The sequence below is a fragment of the Monodelphis domestica genome, chromosome X (assembly GCF_027887165.1).
Source record: "Monodelphis domestica isolate mMonDom1 chromosome X, mMonDom1.pri, whole genome shotgun sequence".
Taxonomy (NCBI): Eukaryota; Metazoa; Chordata; class Mammalia; order Didelphimorphia; family Didelphidae; genus Monodelphis; species Monodelphis domestica.
The window spans coordinates 21926142-21943054 of NC_077235.1; positions in this window are offsets into that span (position 1 = coordinate 21926142).

The following is a 16913-nucleotide window of genomic DNA, read 5'->3' on the forward strand; positions in this document are numbered from 1 at the left end:
CAGACTACTTTTGTGCTCAAAGATGTTTTTGGAGGCAGCAAAACCATTTGGGATCGCTGAAGGCACTATTGATTGCTTTGAGCTCCAGAACATGACAGGGCTTTCAAAGTAATGAAAAGGAGATTGGTCTAAGCATTCACACCAGAAAAAATAGGCGAAAGGTAAGTGTTAACGAGATGATAGCATGTGGCCCATTTAGTCACTGCATCACTGGCCACATCTTAGATAGGCATTTCAACACAGCAGTGAGTTGGGACCTGAGTGGAGTCCGAAGAGTTACTTGGGAAAGGCTGCATTTGAGATTACCCAGCAATCCCAGTGATTGCCCCCAAACAGCATTCAAAGAGCTCCTGAGACAGAAAAAAATTCTATGATGTATTCTGAGGCCTGGTCAAATCTAATGATGGCAGCTGGATAATCAAGCAGAACGGTTAGTTACCTGTAGGCTACAAATAAGAGAAGTTGTAGAGTCTATTTATGAGCAAAAGTTCCACAAAAGCTCAGAGCAAATGTCCAAATGACTTTCCTGTAGAAGACTCTGCTGCGGTTTGTCGGAATATGATAGCAAGACCCGCCTTCTCTTTATGGGCCTCAGAGATGTGCTCTGTGAAATCCAGACCTTTCTATAACTCCATGCACCCCTTTCTTTTGAGGTACAAAAAGGCCCGCCGATAGCATTATTTATTGTAACGCCAAAATAAGACAGAACCTCATTCATTCAGAGCTTCACCATAATCAATAGTTTTCTTCATCAGAAGGTAAACTGACACTCCCATCTTTGCAGGAATAATGATTGCTTTTTAAATTGATGGGGGCGGGGTGGGAAGAACCCTATTGCCCAGCACAAATAGATTGTTCTAATGTTCAGAGAGAGAAGATTGTACTTGCCATTTAAATGTGGGCTGTCATTCAGGCTCTTCCTTTTTGACAGGGTGAGATTGAATATTAATTACTCTGTTTCAGTGCCAGCCACCGTTAAGCATTTCTCATGCTAGGAGAATCATAATGGGGCACATTTATTCCAGAGAGATTAAAATATAAAATACTTGGATGCCCAATCTTTTTAAAAGTATCTAAAATTGATCTCAAAATGTTTACACTCACAGCACTTCTTGTAGATGGGAGCAGGGGGAGTCGGGGGAGACATGATCTTTGTCTTCCATATGGCAAGACTGAGTCATGGAGATTTACAGCTTTTGTTGAAGGTCGTTGAATAAGGGCATAAAGCTATTGGTTCTGAGCCACTCCCTGACTTTTTCCCTTTATCGCCTAAATGTTAACTGAAAGATGAGCTCGATTCAAAGCTCCTGGAAATTTCTCCTGCCTGTCTTTGGTATAAAGGACAGGTTTACATGAAAGCCCCAATCCTCTCTTGTGGCTTAATTTATTAAAATCTTGTGATTTTATTTGTAGTAATAAAAATTGTTTTTTATATTAGAAATTTATTGCTACATTTTGTCTCAGTACGACAGATCACTTCTTAGCAAACAGTGAAACACCATATAAAGTACATCCCGTGAATACCTTTATATTTATTTTGTATATAATCTATTTACTGCTTAGGCAATAAACATGTATTAAGTGCCTGTTATGTGCCAGGCACTGTGCTAATCTCTGAGGAAACAGCAGAGATGAAAAACAGTCTGCTCTCAAGAAACTCACACTGTAGTGGGCAAAGATAACAAGCAAACAACTAAGTGCAAATGGACACACAGAAGCATATATAATATCCATGTGTGGACATAGGTATCCCTGCCACGTCACCGCTTCCCTGTTGTAGTTACAGTATATCACAAGTAGGCATAAGAAGTTCAGTGGGGATTTGGGGGGAATTTTGCAGAAGCCGCAAACAACAGGGAAAGGCCAACGTACAACACAGAAGAAGGTTAGAAACTCAGATGTGCATAAAACATATGTACAGTATTGTATAATATCAACATATTTTATCTTTTAATACCACAAATATGAGATTTTTTTAGTTAAAATAACTAAAAAGTGACTATTTGTGAAAAGACTACAAAAGCCAGCAGATGACACAAAAGGCTTGAAATATAGATATCTTTAAAAGTTTAGTAACTTATAAACTCATGAAATGGAAGTGCTCTTAGGAACCATTTTACAGTGTGGTACTGGAAACACACCCCACCAAAGAAAAAGAAAACATTCAGACTTCTTCTCTGGTACCAAGAGAAAGCCAAAAAAAAACTTTGCAGACTTTTCTAGATTTGCAGGGGGTACCACACCCCTAACCCCAGCCAGGTAGAAAGGAATACGTGTACACACACACGGTATATTTTATAGATTATATATTTATACATGTGTATACAGACGTGCATGCATATTCACGTGCTATCTCATCTAAACATATTTGGAGGGGGTGAGGTATTATGTTGCAATCCCCCTGTGGAATGCAAGCCTCTGAGGGCAAACACTGTTTCATTTTTTGGCTGTGTAGTCTTAGGGCCTGGTTTCACTGCCTTGTACATGGTCAATATTCAATAAATGTTTGTTGACTAGTACTGAAAAGAAGTTAGCATCATTGCTTTTGTTCACTTGCATTCCGTCACGTCTTCACTCTTTGTGGTACTTAGCCAGGGTTTTTTGCCCCTCCACACATGCCATGGTGCCCCCCTCCTCCCTGTTGTGCTTTCTCGGTTCTTCATCACTTCATATGAGCTTTCCCCATCATACTTTATTGACCCTTTCTAATTGGTCATCCGTTAAAAAGCAGTAATATTCTATTACTTCTTAGACCCCAGTTTGTTTGGCCACTAGCCTGTGAGCCCCCCAGGATTTCCAAAGGGCCACTCTGATGGCTGATACATGTATTCTTTGCTGGGCTTTGGAATTCTACCTACAAAACAAACCATAACAATGTGTTTTGGAGGAAAAACCTCCTCTGCACTTGGGAAAATGCCAGAAACATTTTCTTTGACACTAGTTAAATAATGATGATTATGATTTCATTTTATTCTTGCTTGACATCTTGTCATGGTAAATCTTGGGAGTTCTTTTGTGTTTACTGCCATGAATTGACTTCTCTTGTCCATTCCCATGTTAGGCACCATTCCTCATCCAAGAGGCCACAAAGCCGAAAGCTCGTAAACTCACAAACATAAAGTACTCCCCAGAATATGAAGTGCAGCTGCTGCCTTCTCATTTTAAACAGGGAGGATTTAATAAAGATAAGAATCATAAGGGACCTTGTTGGGGCCAGAGCTTCAAAGATGAAATGGAGGCCAATAAAAAGAAGCCAAGACTAGCCAACCAAATCAGATATTTCATTCTGAAGCTGAATAGAGGAGGGGAAACTTATCCCAGGAGCCTAGATTGAATCTGCTGCTTTTTTTAAGCCCACCCATTACTCCAGTGAAAATAGCAGAATAAACAACCCAGGACAGCTTATGCTTCTGATGAATGTTACTTGTCTCCTTTAAAAGAATACTTGGTGTGAATTGTCCTTGACATTTACCAGTTAGTTTTCTGTAAAATACATTTTTTGCTAATAGATTTAATTAAGTTCATCTTCAGTATTTGCTTATATTAAAATCCATGGGACTGTTGTGGTGTTTTTATTAGTTGCTCTACAAGGCTAATCTCGTTAATGCTTCATATTGCACCATGTCTAATTGTGTCATGATGGCTTGCCCAAAATGGCTTATAAATAGGACAGTTTCTCATTTATTCCCTGCTTCACTTCTCATAAAGAAAATTGAGAGCTGTCTTTTATTTATTTAATAAAACCGAAGCAAAGGGAAGCCCTCTTTTATGGTATCAGAGAGCTACAGAAGCCGCCACACTTTTATTCTTGTTAATGTCAAAGTAATTAAATTGGCCCTGATCAATCTCCACCTAACTTTATCTGCATAAACACACAAGAGGAATCTATAATGCTTAGGGAAATTCATGGATTTCAACAATTAGATTGTTTCCTTTGCCTTGGTTTCTTTGGGGCATCTGTTTTTTTAAAATACTAATTTTGCCTCAAGCCTTCTTCACTCCTAGGAAGTCCGATGCTTCAATGTATATACAAATAGTCCTGTATGATTACAGAAGAGGCAGAAAGCCTCAGTAGATGGAAGGTTAAACACTGCTGTCTGGAGAAGCTGGGTTCAGCTCCTGCTTCTGATACTCACTGGCCCTTCATTTCTCAGTGCCCTGGGACAACTCTCTGAGACTAAAAGTTGCAGACCAGTCAGCACACTGAAAAATGAGCTCAACTTGAAGTCAAGAAGCCCTGACTTCAAATCCATCCCCAGAGACTTCCTATTTGTGTGACCCTGGGCAAGTCACTTCACCTCTGTCTGCTTCAGTTTCTTCATCTGTAGCAAAGGGATATTAATTTCACCTACCTTCCAAGTTTGCTCTGAGGATCAAATGAGATCATATTTGTAAGGCATTTTGCCAAACTTAAAGTGCCATATAAATGATAGCAAATGATTGTGCAGCTGAAATTGCAAGCCTGGAGCATGTTGCCCCCCCACCCCCATGCCCTTCGAATCCTCTTCATTCCAGAGGCCTGTGTTGACTTCTGAAAGGTTGGCTCCTTGATTTCAAACCACCGAATAAGAGAGGGAGATATCTGGGAATTTGAATGTAGCCAACAAACAAATACATTTTAAGATATGTTTAACTCAAGAGTGTATGTTGGAAGAGACCTCTGCAGCTGCTAGCTAGGGGAGGAATCCCTACTAGAGCACTTCCAATAAATGGACATCCAGCTTCATCTTGAGCCCCTCCCAGATTTCAAGCATTTTCTAACAAGTAGTAGACATGATGGAGTTTTTTCTCAAATCTGTACTTTGCATCCTAACCTTGAAGAGATCAGGAAAAGCTAGTCACAAACTCTGAAGAGCCCTCCCTCCTGAATCTCTGTTCCCTTGGTTTGATTTAGTGCATACATTGCTGCATTGGGTTTTGTTGTAGTGGTGGTTTTGCTTATGTAACAGTGGCATTATGGAAAGGACACATTTCTGGTGATGGCTGTTCTAGTGGTATCACCTCCATGGAATGCCTAACCTGTACCCTGCGTGCTTCCAGGAAGACGTGTCTCAAGAAAAGAAAGCACACATGTATGTATGTATGTATTTATGGACGTATCTACCCAAAGGCTTTGTATTAGTCTTCCCATCCCTCCTGTGATGGGGCTCTGCGTCAAAGAAGCCCAGCCTACTCAGTCATCTCAAAGAGAAGGACTTTTTCTGCTCTAGCTCTCTTCTTCTTCTTGTCTGAGTGTGTGGCTTGGAATTCTCAACAGCTCAGCCCCATACTTCCTATGAGATCGGGAAGAGATTCTAGTCTATTCTCTCCCCTCCCTCTTAGGGAGGTAAGCTTGCTGAGGTAAGCCTACCACTGGACTTCATATAGGGAGTCCTTTTCTGCTTTGTATTTCTTTCCATGAGTATACATGCCTAAACCATGTGTTTTCTAGCCTTGATGACAATCACCTAAGTTAGAAAGAGCTCTTGCAACCAGGTATCATTTATCTAGCAGAAGGTGACCTTTGAATCAGCTTCTCGGTGGAGAGGACCACCCCTTGGAGGATAAGCCCAAACTATGACCTGGCTGTCTAGAAGTAAAGGACCAGGACCTCGAATGGGCTGCTTAAATAGCAAGCAGGGCTGAGAGGAAAGCCAAACGCCCATTTATTCTTCAGGCACGTGTCAATGGGAACATCAAGAAGTTTTTGGAATTTTAGGTATTCCTTTTGTAGGTGAGACAGCATCTCTGATCTCCTTTCTCTACTGGCTGCTAATTCCATTTGAGGAAGCCCTTGGCATGAGTCAAACCTAGATTTTGGCTGTCCACAGAGTCACTTGTGGGCTGTGAACATAATAAGAGCCAACGAGAAAAGACTTCACGATATCCCTTTAAGACCTAGTTCCCTCAAAGACTGAATCCATTTAGCACAAGTGTGGAACTGGGGTCCCGGGACCCTTGGCCAACAGGCCTTTTATACTTTGTATCAAAACCCTTCAACTTCCAGGCGACTTACTCACCATTCTTGCTTATTTGTCATGTACCATTTTGGCAGTGATGCTGGAGTTGTCCAGTCACTTTCCTGCTGTTTCCTCTTTGAAAAAGATATTATAACCCAGGCTTCATCTGCCCCCAACAAATTCGACTATGACCACTTTTTCCTATGCTTATGAACTCTTCCTAGGCTATTGGTGGAATATAAATTTCCCACTGGCTTGCTTTTAGCTCTACCTGACTCATCTCGTTAGAAACATTGGTTATAGTCAAGGTTAGGAACAATTGGAATACTTCTACAACTTTTATCATTTGAACTTTTTCCAAATCACACCACTTTTGCTGCAGTTTTAATGTATTTCCCACTCGAGTCACTAATAATTCACCACCGGACTGCTGTTCAGGTATCTCATAGTTTTATTAAATTTAACTTCAAAAGTAGAGCCACTACTTTGTTCCTTTGGAGCCTCAGGATGTCATATCAACTATTCCTTATGTCAGAGTCATAGGGAGCTCTTTCATGTTAGCCAGAGTAGATTTTGGTTCAAGTCTCAAGGAGAGGGAGGAAGTCTTTCCCTCCCCAACCTGAATTTGGGAGCAAACAAGAAGGAAATCCAAATTCACTTGGAAAGTGAAGTAATCCTGTTCTTCCATATCTCTTTTCAGTCACTGTGGCACAGTGCAGACCTTGTCCCTTTAAGGAGGTTTTAATAAGATTCTGTTTATGAATTTCAAAGCTAGCAATTTGGTGTATAGGACCAAATGGAACATAGCAGCGGTAAGGTTTAGGAGGTCAGCTTAACAAGAATAAGAACTTCCATATGCTGTCAGCAGCACAAAAAGAGATTGGAAATTTTTGCTCTTTCCCTGTCTCTTTCTCTGTCTCTGACTCTCTCTGTCTCTCTCTGTCTCTGTCTCTTTCTCTCTGTCTGTCTCTGTCTCTCTCTCTCTCTGTCACACACACACATTTATTTGTTTTCCCTCTCTCAAAGCCATAGTGGCTTCCTTCACTTCTGGATGAAGAAGTCCATTGTCAGGCCAAAGAGCCGCTGACCCCAGGCATGAGGAAAACCTGCTGTCTCCATTTTGTTTGTTTGTTCATTTGTTTTTTGAGGTGATTTAATGCTCCAAAGAACATCCCAGAAACAGAACAGTTATTGCAAGTCCATGGAGTATCTTCTCCCCTCCTGCCAAACAGGAACATACGCTGATGAATAACTATGAAAGGAGGTGAGGACCTTCAGATTTGAGGAATATCCTAAACTTTCTACAACATTCATATATGGCTTATCTCATCCCGGGACACTTAGCTATGGATAATCTCTTCTTATTCTTGCTGATAAGATGTTAGCTCAGACTTATTTGATGTAGAACAAAAGAACACCGAAAATTTGGACAGGGAGTTGTTTGTGAGTTCTAAAGAGGGAGTTTTGCCAACACGAAAGTGAGGTCTGGGGAGAAAAGAATGGGGCCCTCCTTTAGGTTTTCCTCACTATTTTCAAAGGTCACACTTGTGTTCTGACCTCTTTTGGTTAGGATGGGAGGGGCTGTTACTTTTAAAGTCTGAATCATAAGAAACAAAAATCCTTCCTGCCATAACCAAGATGTCTGCCTCCCAATACATTTTTGGATGCCAATCTCTGAAGAAGGAATGAAAAGTGCTTCAATACATGATGACTGGTTAGACATAGCAGGTAACTCCCAGGAAAATGCAGGAAGGGAGAGTATAGGAAGGGTCAGAGGCCCAGGAAGCAGAATGCCAGCCTCCAGATCAGGCTTAGGGGAGGATTCGAGGGGAAGGTATGTGGAAATAAGCTTCAGGAAAGAAGCCATACCTTATGGATTTGGTGCCCTGGCCCAAAGTTCTCATTGCCCAGCCTTTTTTATGCCCCCCAAGGCTAGTAAGAAAGAAGAGGACCATCCCAAAGGGATAGATTCGTTTTCTGAAAAGAATAGGACTCTCCGTGGCCTAGCTCTGAACCATTCATCTCCTGAAATTGATCCTTTCCTGCTAGGCTGGAGCCCTTTGGCCAAGCATCATGCAGAGGTGCTGTACATTTTTTAGCCACCCACCCACAACTCCCAAATGAACATTCTGAGGCATTTCATAAATGCTAGTCATTAACTTTCCAGACTTCCAGACAGAGAGATGGTACAAGTCGCTGAGGTCACTGATCAAAAGTACGTTCAGGAAACACGCTTTCCTTTGATAAGGTGTTAAAGACTCGAGAAGAGTACATCCATTGTACTCGACTCCTGGGACACACAACCAGATCTAGACTTTTTTCTTTTCAACTTTTTTTTTTAAATGAGAGCTGTTATTCACAAGCCCGAACACCTTTGGTCCTAGGTAGCCAGATGCTTTCTCCAGTTTGGGGTCAAAAGTAATAGAATTTGAGTTTATTGTCTCAAGAAGGCAATATGGTACAAGGGGAAGAATACTGGTTCTGAAGTCAGGTGAGATGGATTCAACTCTCACCTCTAAGACATTACCTATTTGACTGACATGGGTCAAGTAACTTAACTTCCTTGGGTCTCAGTTTACTTATTTGGAAAATAAGTGCATTGGACTTTATTGCCTCTGAGATCCCTTCCAGACTGAGATCCATCATCCTCTCATTCTACTTGGATGAATCTGGGAGAAATGAATTCACAACAAATGGCTAGAGAAACTCCTAGAGGGCAACTTCTGCTTCATCTGAGGGCCTGTCTTTTCAGTCATCTTGAAAGGTACTAGCCCTACCAGGCCACAGAGAAAAATGAAGGCCCTGGAGGTGGAAAAGAAGTTGACAGTTTGGATGGAATCAGAGGCAGTGATGTATACGATTACAGGCCTGGAAGGTGAGCTTGTGATCACAGTCTTGCTGATGGTGGAGCTTCCAGTTTTTGCAACCAGCTAATAGCATTCTAGGATTGAAATAAATGATGCATACTAGCCAGCTGAATGGCCAACATTTTATTCGTTATCAGTGTGCTCAAGCCTATGGGTCAAATAGTTATTGAAAACCTCCTCACCACTGCACAATTGTTTTGGCAGGGGCTCCAAATGATAATGCAGCTTCAGACTCTGACTTCCACAGGAAGAAGCAGGACTAGTGGGAAAATTACAAAGGTAGATTTGAATTTGATGTAAGGAAAAACTTTCTATTGAGTTGAGCTATCTCAAAAAGGAAAGAGCTGGCTTGGGGTAGTGAACTCCTTCTCCATGGAAATCTTGGAGCCTTTAGCCCCATGTTGGGGATGGAGCAGAGAAGTGTCTTGTTCAGGGCCGGGTCCCTGAGGTCCTTTCTAGGATTCTGTGAATGTATTGAGTAAAGACACCAGGACTGGACTTTCAGCCAGAAAATCTAGGTTCCAGTTCTGGCTCCTCTGTTTCTTTTCTCTTTGGCCTTGTGAGTCACTTTCCCTCTCTGAAGCCAGGCTTCCTCACCTACTCAACAATCTGGGCTTGGATGGCCTCTCATTCAGACTGACTTCTGTTCTACAGTGACTCTTTGGGAATCTGAGGGCCTAGCCATTGACAAAGATGGGAAATTACAAGAAAATTAAATGTTGGAGGAGATATGAAAAGATAGGTCCACTGAGGCATGTTGGTGGAGCTATGAATTGGGCCAGCAATTCAGGAGCTTTTCTTTTCTCCTGACTCCTCTGGAGTATATTGTTATCTGTGACTAGCAATCAAGGAATGTAGACTAGTAGTCAGGTTAGCTTCATAACCCCAATTTCCTTTCCATGGGAATGGACTTGCTTAGAGTCACACAGCTAGTGAATTTAAGAATCAGAACTGGAACTCAGGTTTCCCCACTTAGTGTTCCATGCTACTTATGTGACATCATAGTGATCTTACCTGCTTTTAACTTCCACTAATATTGGGAAATTCTAGTCCATCCTTGAGGCTTTTCTTCAGCCCATTCTGCCTGTAGTTTCCTTACTAATGCATTCCTTGCCCATGTTCTAGGATGAATCCCTTTTGGTGGCAGTGGACTGGCCACATCCCCAGGCTTTATTGTTAAGAAGTTTCATCTACAGATCAGTGTTGGGAGAATAGCACAGAGCACATGGTGGTGATGAAATACAAATCCTAATACATTGCACAGCATCTGTAGCTTAAAAATTTCTAATTTTATGAAGCATCACTTAAGCTGAGTCTCTGCATTATTGTCAGGCTGAGGCCAAAGGAGCTGGTGCTGTTAGTACCTGACTCTTACCTCTCCTCCTGCTATGCCCTGTTTTATTGCTCTGTAATTGTCCTTAATAGGGGAACTACGCTCCCAATTCTCAATTCTACCCATACCTCCGATTTCCAAGGACGAATTCTGTTTTTCTCTGTCTGCTCTGAGGGTTCTTCACCAATGGGATTGAGTGTGAGGGGACAGGCCAGAAGGAAAAAAATGTTCCCAAAGTACTACCATGTATCAAGTGGTTTTATTCCCACACAGGAAGAGGAATGCTAAGAATTAGCAAATTATGAAATGATTACCATCAGTCAAGAACCTTGAGATATTTGCAAACAACTTTTGTGAGAGTTTCTTATTAGCCACTTTAAAGTTTATCTCCAGTACTGCTAGCTCAATCAACATTAAGCGGGATTACTGTCTTCACCCATCTGCCCTCACTTCTCTAAGCCAGGATAGCAGCACATTGTGTGAATTAAGAAGGGATGGTTAGCAAGCATGTAAATCCAAGTTTGATCTTGATCTTGTGTTGTGACCATTAAAAAGTAGACCTGTAGACCCCTCTCTCTTAGAGACCTGCAGCCTTGTTGGAGGAGACGTCCTCCTCTTCTCTGTGGACTCCCAGGTACAATTTGTTGTCTGTGGATGATGCTTCATGGGCCCATGATTGTAGAAGGGTAGATCCTTCCTGTACCCAAACAAATCAAAGTTCTCCTGTAAGCCAGGATATGGTCTTCAAATCTTACAGGGACAAATAAATTCATCCTCCTGCCACCAACCTGGCCCATGTAGTCTCTATCCATGCTGGTATCTGAAACCTTTCTACCTGGGTAGTACCTGCCTGGCTTTGTGCTCTATATGCCTTCCAAGTCTGTGGGTCAGCATCACAGCTCTGATGAGGCTAACCAAGGCTATCAGTGAAGGCCACAGCTTGATAGGGTTGAGAAATCACTTTGACTTTTCTTACTTGGTTTTATCATTCAATCAAACAATAAAGTTACATCTCCACTTTGAACCTATTCACATTAAGTGACCAAGCTGATAAGATAAAGCAAGACACCATCACTGAATTGACCTTGCTCATGGTCCAGTCTTTTCAATAACTTTTCAATAATTTTAGCCATGAGTTTTGGCAGGGTTGCTATATTCAGTCACATGACTGATAATTCAAAATCACCTAAAGATCAGTTTTTTATCTGAGATTTTTTGGGCTATCTAATTATGAAGAAGTCATGATTGCTCTCTTATTTAGAGGTGGGTTTTTAAAATATTCAACAGAACTTAGTGGAACAAAGTGTAGTGTTTGTTATTGTTCAGTCGTTTTTCAATCGTGCCCAATTCTTCATGACGTAAATCCATTTGGGTGTTTTTTTGGCAAAGATACTGAAGTGGTTTGCCATTTCCTTCTCCAGCTCATTTTGCAGATGAGGAAACTGAGGCAAATATAGTGAAGTGACTTGCCCAGGGTTACACAGCAAGTATGTATCTGAGAGAGAGGCTTTGAACTCAAGAGCAGAGGTCTTCCTGACTCCAGACCCCTGTTCTCTATGCCCCAGAGTATGGTATACAGTATATCATTGTATTTGGAGGAAGAAGACTTGTTCTCTGATACTAGCTTTGCCTATAACTATCAAGTCATCTTCTTTAATTCAGCCTCACTTTATGCATCTATCAAATGGGCCTAGAACAGGGTCTGTTCTGCCTACCTTATGGAATCATTACAAAGCTCAAATGAGATAAAGATGCTTTGAAAAGCATGAAACACTGTACACAAAGTATAATGATCTTTCCATAGTGCTTAAAGGTCTGCCAAGCTCTTCAAATCCATTATCTCACTTGATTCCCTCCCATCAAACATTCCAAAGTAGGGGCTTTCAATATCATTATCCCCATTTTACTGATTAAGGAGCCTAAGGCTCAAGATGTTCTTACTAACCCAACTAACCCTAACCCTACTTTGTTTCTAACACTAATTCTTAGGGCAATCTATTATCCAGATGGTTTATTTCCTTTATCCATTTGAAAATATGTTCACCTTGAAAACACATTGCACTTTTTCCCTTTCTCCTTCCTCTTCAAGTTTCTATCTTTAAATATATCCATTGCACTTCGATGTAGTCTCACCAGCCCTGGAAAATGTAAGCTTCTTAAAGGCAGGGACACTTCTTTCTCTTTATAAGTCTTATCTTCTTCAGTCAGTATTCCAGTTTCTTCAAGCAATTTTCATATGTAGCGTCAAAACTAGGATATGGTGACTAGGGTTTTTTCCCTAAGGTCCAAAAATTTAGAGTACTGATATCGTTTGTACTTTTCATTGGGGTAGTGGCAATAGCACATAACTGTCAGCAAGATTAATTGGTTAAAATAGAAAGTTGCTGGTTAACATGCCTCCTCTCCCTCATCACCCTTCCCCAGGTAAGCTCTTCCTTTGGTCAGCTCCCCAACAAGGCCAGTTGTTATCTACCCCTTTAATGACCTCTCAATGTCTGGATCTCTGCCAAAATACACACACACACACACACACACACACACACACACACACACACATTTCTGGGTCCCTATACCTATACCCCATAATGAGAAGTATTTTGGGGTCTTTCCTCCGATAGAGTCTCCTTAGTATTCTCTTCTTTTTTGTGATACTGCTCTCTCTGTCTCATAGTTCCCTGACTTCCTTCTCAGTATCCTTTGTTGCCCCAATGGGTGTCCTCTCAAGTTCTGGCCTGTTTTGTCTTTTCTCCTTCTGAATTAGCTCTCTTAATGATTTCAATTCCCAAGTATTCAATGATCATCTCTATGCAAATAATTCCTAAATCAATTTAACCCAAACCTGATTCTGCTCCCGGCATCTCCCACTGATTTTTGGACATCTTGAACATCTTGTTCCAGTGGCATTCTAAACTCAACATGGCCAAAACCAAATTCATTATCTTTATCCAAAAAAAAGAACTTTCCTGAACTTTCCATTACTGACCAGGTCACCACTGTTCATCCATGATCTCTGTCTACATAATATCCTCTACTCCTCTCATTCATTTTTCCTATTCAGTAGGTTGCTAAATCCTGTTTCTCCAATTCTCACACATTCCTTCTTTTCTCCTCTAATCCTGCCACTACCCCAGTGTAAGCTCTCATCACCGCAAAACTGGTTTATCTTAATAGCCTGTCCTTTGGCCTCCCTGCCTCAAGCTCACTGCAACTCGTCTTCCATTCACCTTTCATAGGGCTGACCACATTCCCTCCTCATTTAATAAATTTCCCTAGGACCTCAGGTTCAGAGAGAAAAGACTCAATTTGACTTTTAGGATATTTCACAGCTTGGTTCACTTCTACCTTTCCAGTCTTTTTTTTTTTGGCTTTACTCCCTTCCACATATTCTGTGATCCAATGAAAGTTGGCCTTCTTACTCTTCCTTGTATGTGACACTCCATCTTCTGACTCTGTACTTTCTCACTGGCTATTCCCTGTGCATGGAATGCTCTCTCTCCTCACTCCACCCTCCTGGTATCCCTTATCTCCTTCAAGCTTCACTGAAATCCCACCTTCAACAAGAAGTCTGTCTTTTATTCTGTCCTTTCTTTTATCTCCCCACCTAGTGCCTTACTGTGATTATCTCCCTTTTACACTATATATAACTTATAAGTACATTGGTGGTGGTATAATTATCTTCCCCATTAGAATGCGAAATCCCTGAGGGCAGAGACCTTATTGTTTGCCTTCCTTTATACAGTGGCTGGCTCTTAGTAAACACTACTAGCTCAATTACCAACTTATCCTTGGCAAATATGTCTGTCATCCTACATTTCCATTGTGGCTCTCTTAGTTACTGTATCATACTGCTGATTTGTCTACTATCCCTGCCCAAGTAGAAAGAGGCCATGGGGGACTGAGGGCCATGTTGTATTGTTTCATATTTCCTGGGTCACCAGGGCCATAGAAACCATCAATTAATGGCCAACTTATTGGGCCATCGCCATGCCATAATGAGTCAACCTAGTAGGACTTTGAATCAAAGAGCCTGAATATTCTAGGAAATTATCCAAGAAAATTGCCTGGAAGTATTGATAACAGAGGGCAAGGTACAAAACATTAGAATTCACAGAATTCTATCAATAAGGAGTCCTATGACCAGAAATGGAGTTGTCTAGTCTGAGCTTCAGTCTCCCAAGAGAACTCTTGCATGCAGCCAAGAGTATGCCTATGCACTAAGGGAACTGTTGAGCAGTTGGGAGGTATTGTATGTCATGATTTATGAAGGAAATTGAATATTGGAACACTGTGACAAATAAAAATGAAGAATTCAGGAAAACATGGCTAGACTCTTATGAAATGATAAAGAAGGAAGGTAATAAAATCAGATGGCCACTCTAAGACCATTCTTCAGCATTATGAATGGAGGCAATACTAAAAGGTAACAAAGATCAGGTCCCACAAATGGTGTGCTGAATTCCAAGAGTAGAAAGTGCTGGGTGCTCTCTATCACAACAATAGAATAGGTGGCTTTCCATAACTGTTTCCAGAAGATACACTTTGTGTTATCTATCAGGAAAATTATGCAGGATCAAAGACAATAGAGTAGAAGTGATTTTAGAAGTTTTCTACTCTAACCCAGTGTGTGTCAAGAAAGGAAACTGAAGCTCAGGGAAGTGCCTTACCCAAGGTCATTTGCATTGAATAAACTGCTATATTTAAAGTAAAAAAATACCAAGAAAAACATTAGTATCAAATATGTGAATTCTTGGCCTACAGTAGGAACAGAATAAATCAACCTATGATATTTGTGTTCATACATTTTAGAGCTACCAAATGGGGGCATTTTAGATCATTTTATTGGCTAGATTTAGTCATTAAAATTTCATGGTTTTTTCCTTAAAAGCAAGGTTCTAATTTGCCTCACCACTCCCCTCCCCCAACACACACACACACACACACACACAGACACAGAGTATCTTAATTCTCAGATTTCAGTTAAGAATTATAGGCTCTTAGATACGAAACTAGAAGGAACCTTTATAATGATTAAGTCCAGTGCTCTCATTTTACAAATGAGGAAACTGAGGTCCATAAAGAGAAAATGATCCCAAGCAGAATTTAAGTGAGAGAGTGATGATTTGAACTGGTCCTAAATTCCTGAACTTTTTACACTATCCATGATTTGTGAAGGAAATTGAACATTATAGCACCACAGTAGATCCATTTAGCTAAACTTTGGTCTGGATGAATCAGAAAAATTTGAAGCATGAATGTAGAAAGAGGGGCTCTCCTGTTCCTTTAAAGGACTCTTGCATGGATTTAGTTTGGAGGTGCTGTTGTTATTGCTGGTGTTTCAAACTCTTATTTCAGAATCTCTATGTTGGAAAGAGCTGCAAAGCTGATCCAGCCCAACATGGACCTGAATAGCTATCCACTGGACAAAGGCTCCCCAAAAGAGTTATTGCTCTTTAGCTGGAAGACCTCAACTGGCAGGGAACATCCCTTTCTCTGGGTAGCTCATTCCACTTTGGGATCACTCTGAGTATTAGGAAGATTTCTTTCCTGTCAAGTGTCCATCTGCCTGCATATCTTCTGCACCCTGCTCCAGACTCTGCCTCTATATCCTGGGATAAAAAGCCAGTTCTTATCTATGGCAGTTCTTCTGTTTTCTAGGCTAAACCTCTCCAGTTCTTTCCATTGACCCTTGCTCATTGCTTCTGTTTGAAAATGCTCTATCTCTTCCCTGTGAAAAAGGAGACATTTTTTCTTTCCCCCATCTGGATGGGGCTCCTATTTTTGATCCTCGAGCCATGGCACCCTAAATGCCAAGAGGTCTCAAGCACCCACAATTCCAGTGTGGGAGCTGGAAAAAGAAGGTGGGGTAAGCAGCCATGTCTCTGGTGTCTGAATATCCCAAATTAAGTACCTTTCAAGATATTCTGCTCTGATCAGATAACCAAAAGGTTTCCTTGGGGAATTGGCTGGAAGCAGGTACCTAGCAAACTCCTCTGGCAGAGTTAGAAGCTAATCAAAGCGGTTACCATGGAGACTAATGTAATCTCTCTTTGCCAGCTCAAGTGAGCAGCTACCAGCTTTCTGTGTTGCCTTCTCTCATAGCAACCCTTATGATTTAGAGGTAAACAGGGATGTACGTTGGGGGAAGGGCAGGAGTGAGGTCCAACCTGCTCTGTGCCCGACTGGTTCAGTCCCAGATGGTACCAGGCACTACAAATAGGAACCAACAAGAAAACCTCTCCCAGTACAAGTGCATTTGGGTTTTCAAAGGAACTGGATTACATGATGGCTAGTGATGAGACTCAGGTTGGAATCCTGCTTGCAGGCACTTGTTTTTTGGTTGATTCATTTGCATCCAACTCTTTATGGCCCTGTGGACCATACTGTGTATGGGGTTTCCTTGGTTTGCCTATTCCTTTTACAGTGGATTAAGGCAAGCCGAGGTTAATTGACTTGTCTAGGGTCATAAAGCAAGTGTGAAGCTGGATTTCAACTCAGATCTTCCTGACTCTAGGCCCTGTGCTCTGTCCACTAAGCATCTAGCTGCCCCTCAGATACTTAATAGATATGTAAGCCTGATTTACCCTCTCGATGCCCTGGGCAAATCTTTTATACTTTTTATGTCTCTAGGAAAGTCTTTTTTTAAAAACCCTTTACCTTCTATCTTAAAATCAATATTGTATATTGGTTCTAAGGCAGAAGAGTGGTAAGGGATAGGCCATGTGGGTTAAGTGTCTTGCTCAGGGTCACACAGCTGGGAAGTGTCTGGGGTCAGAT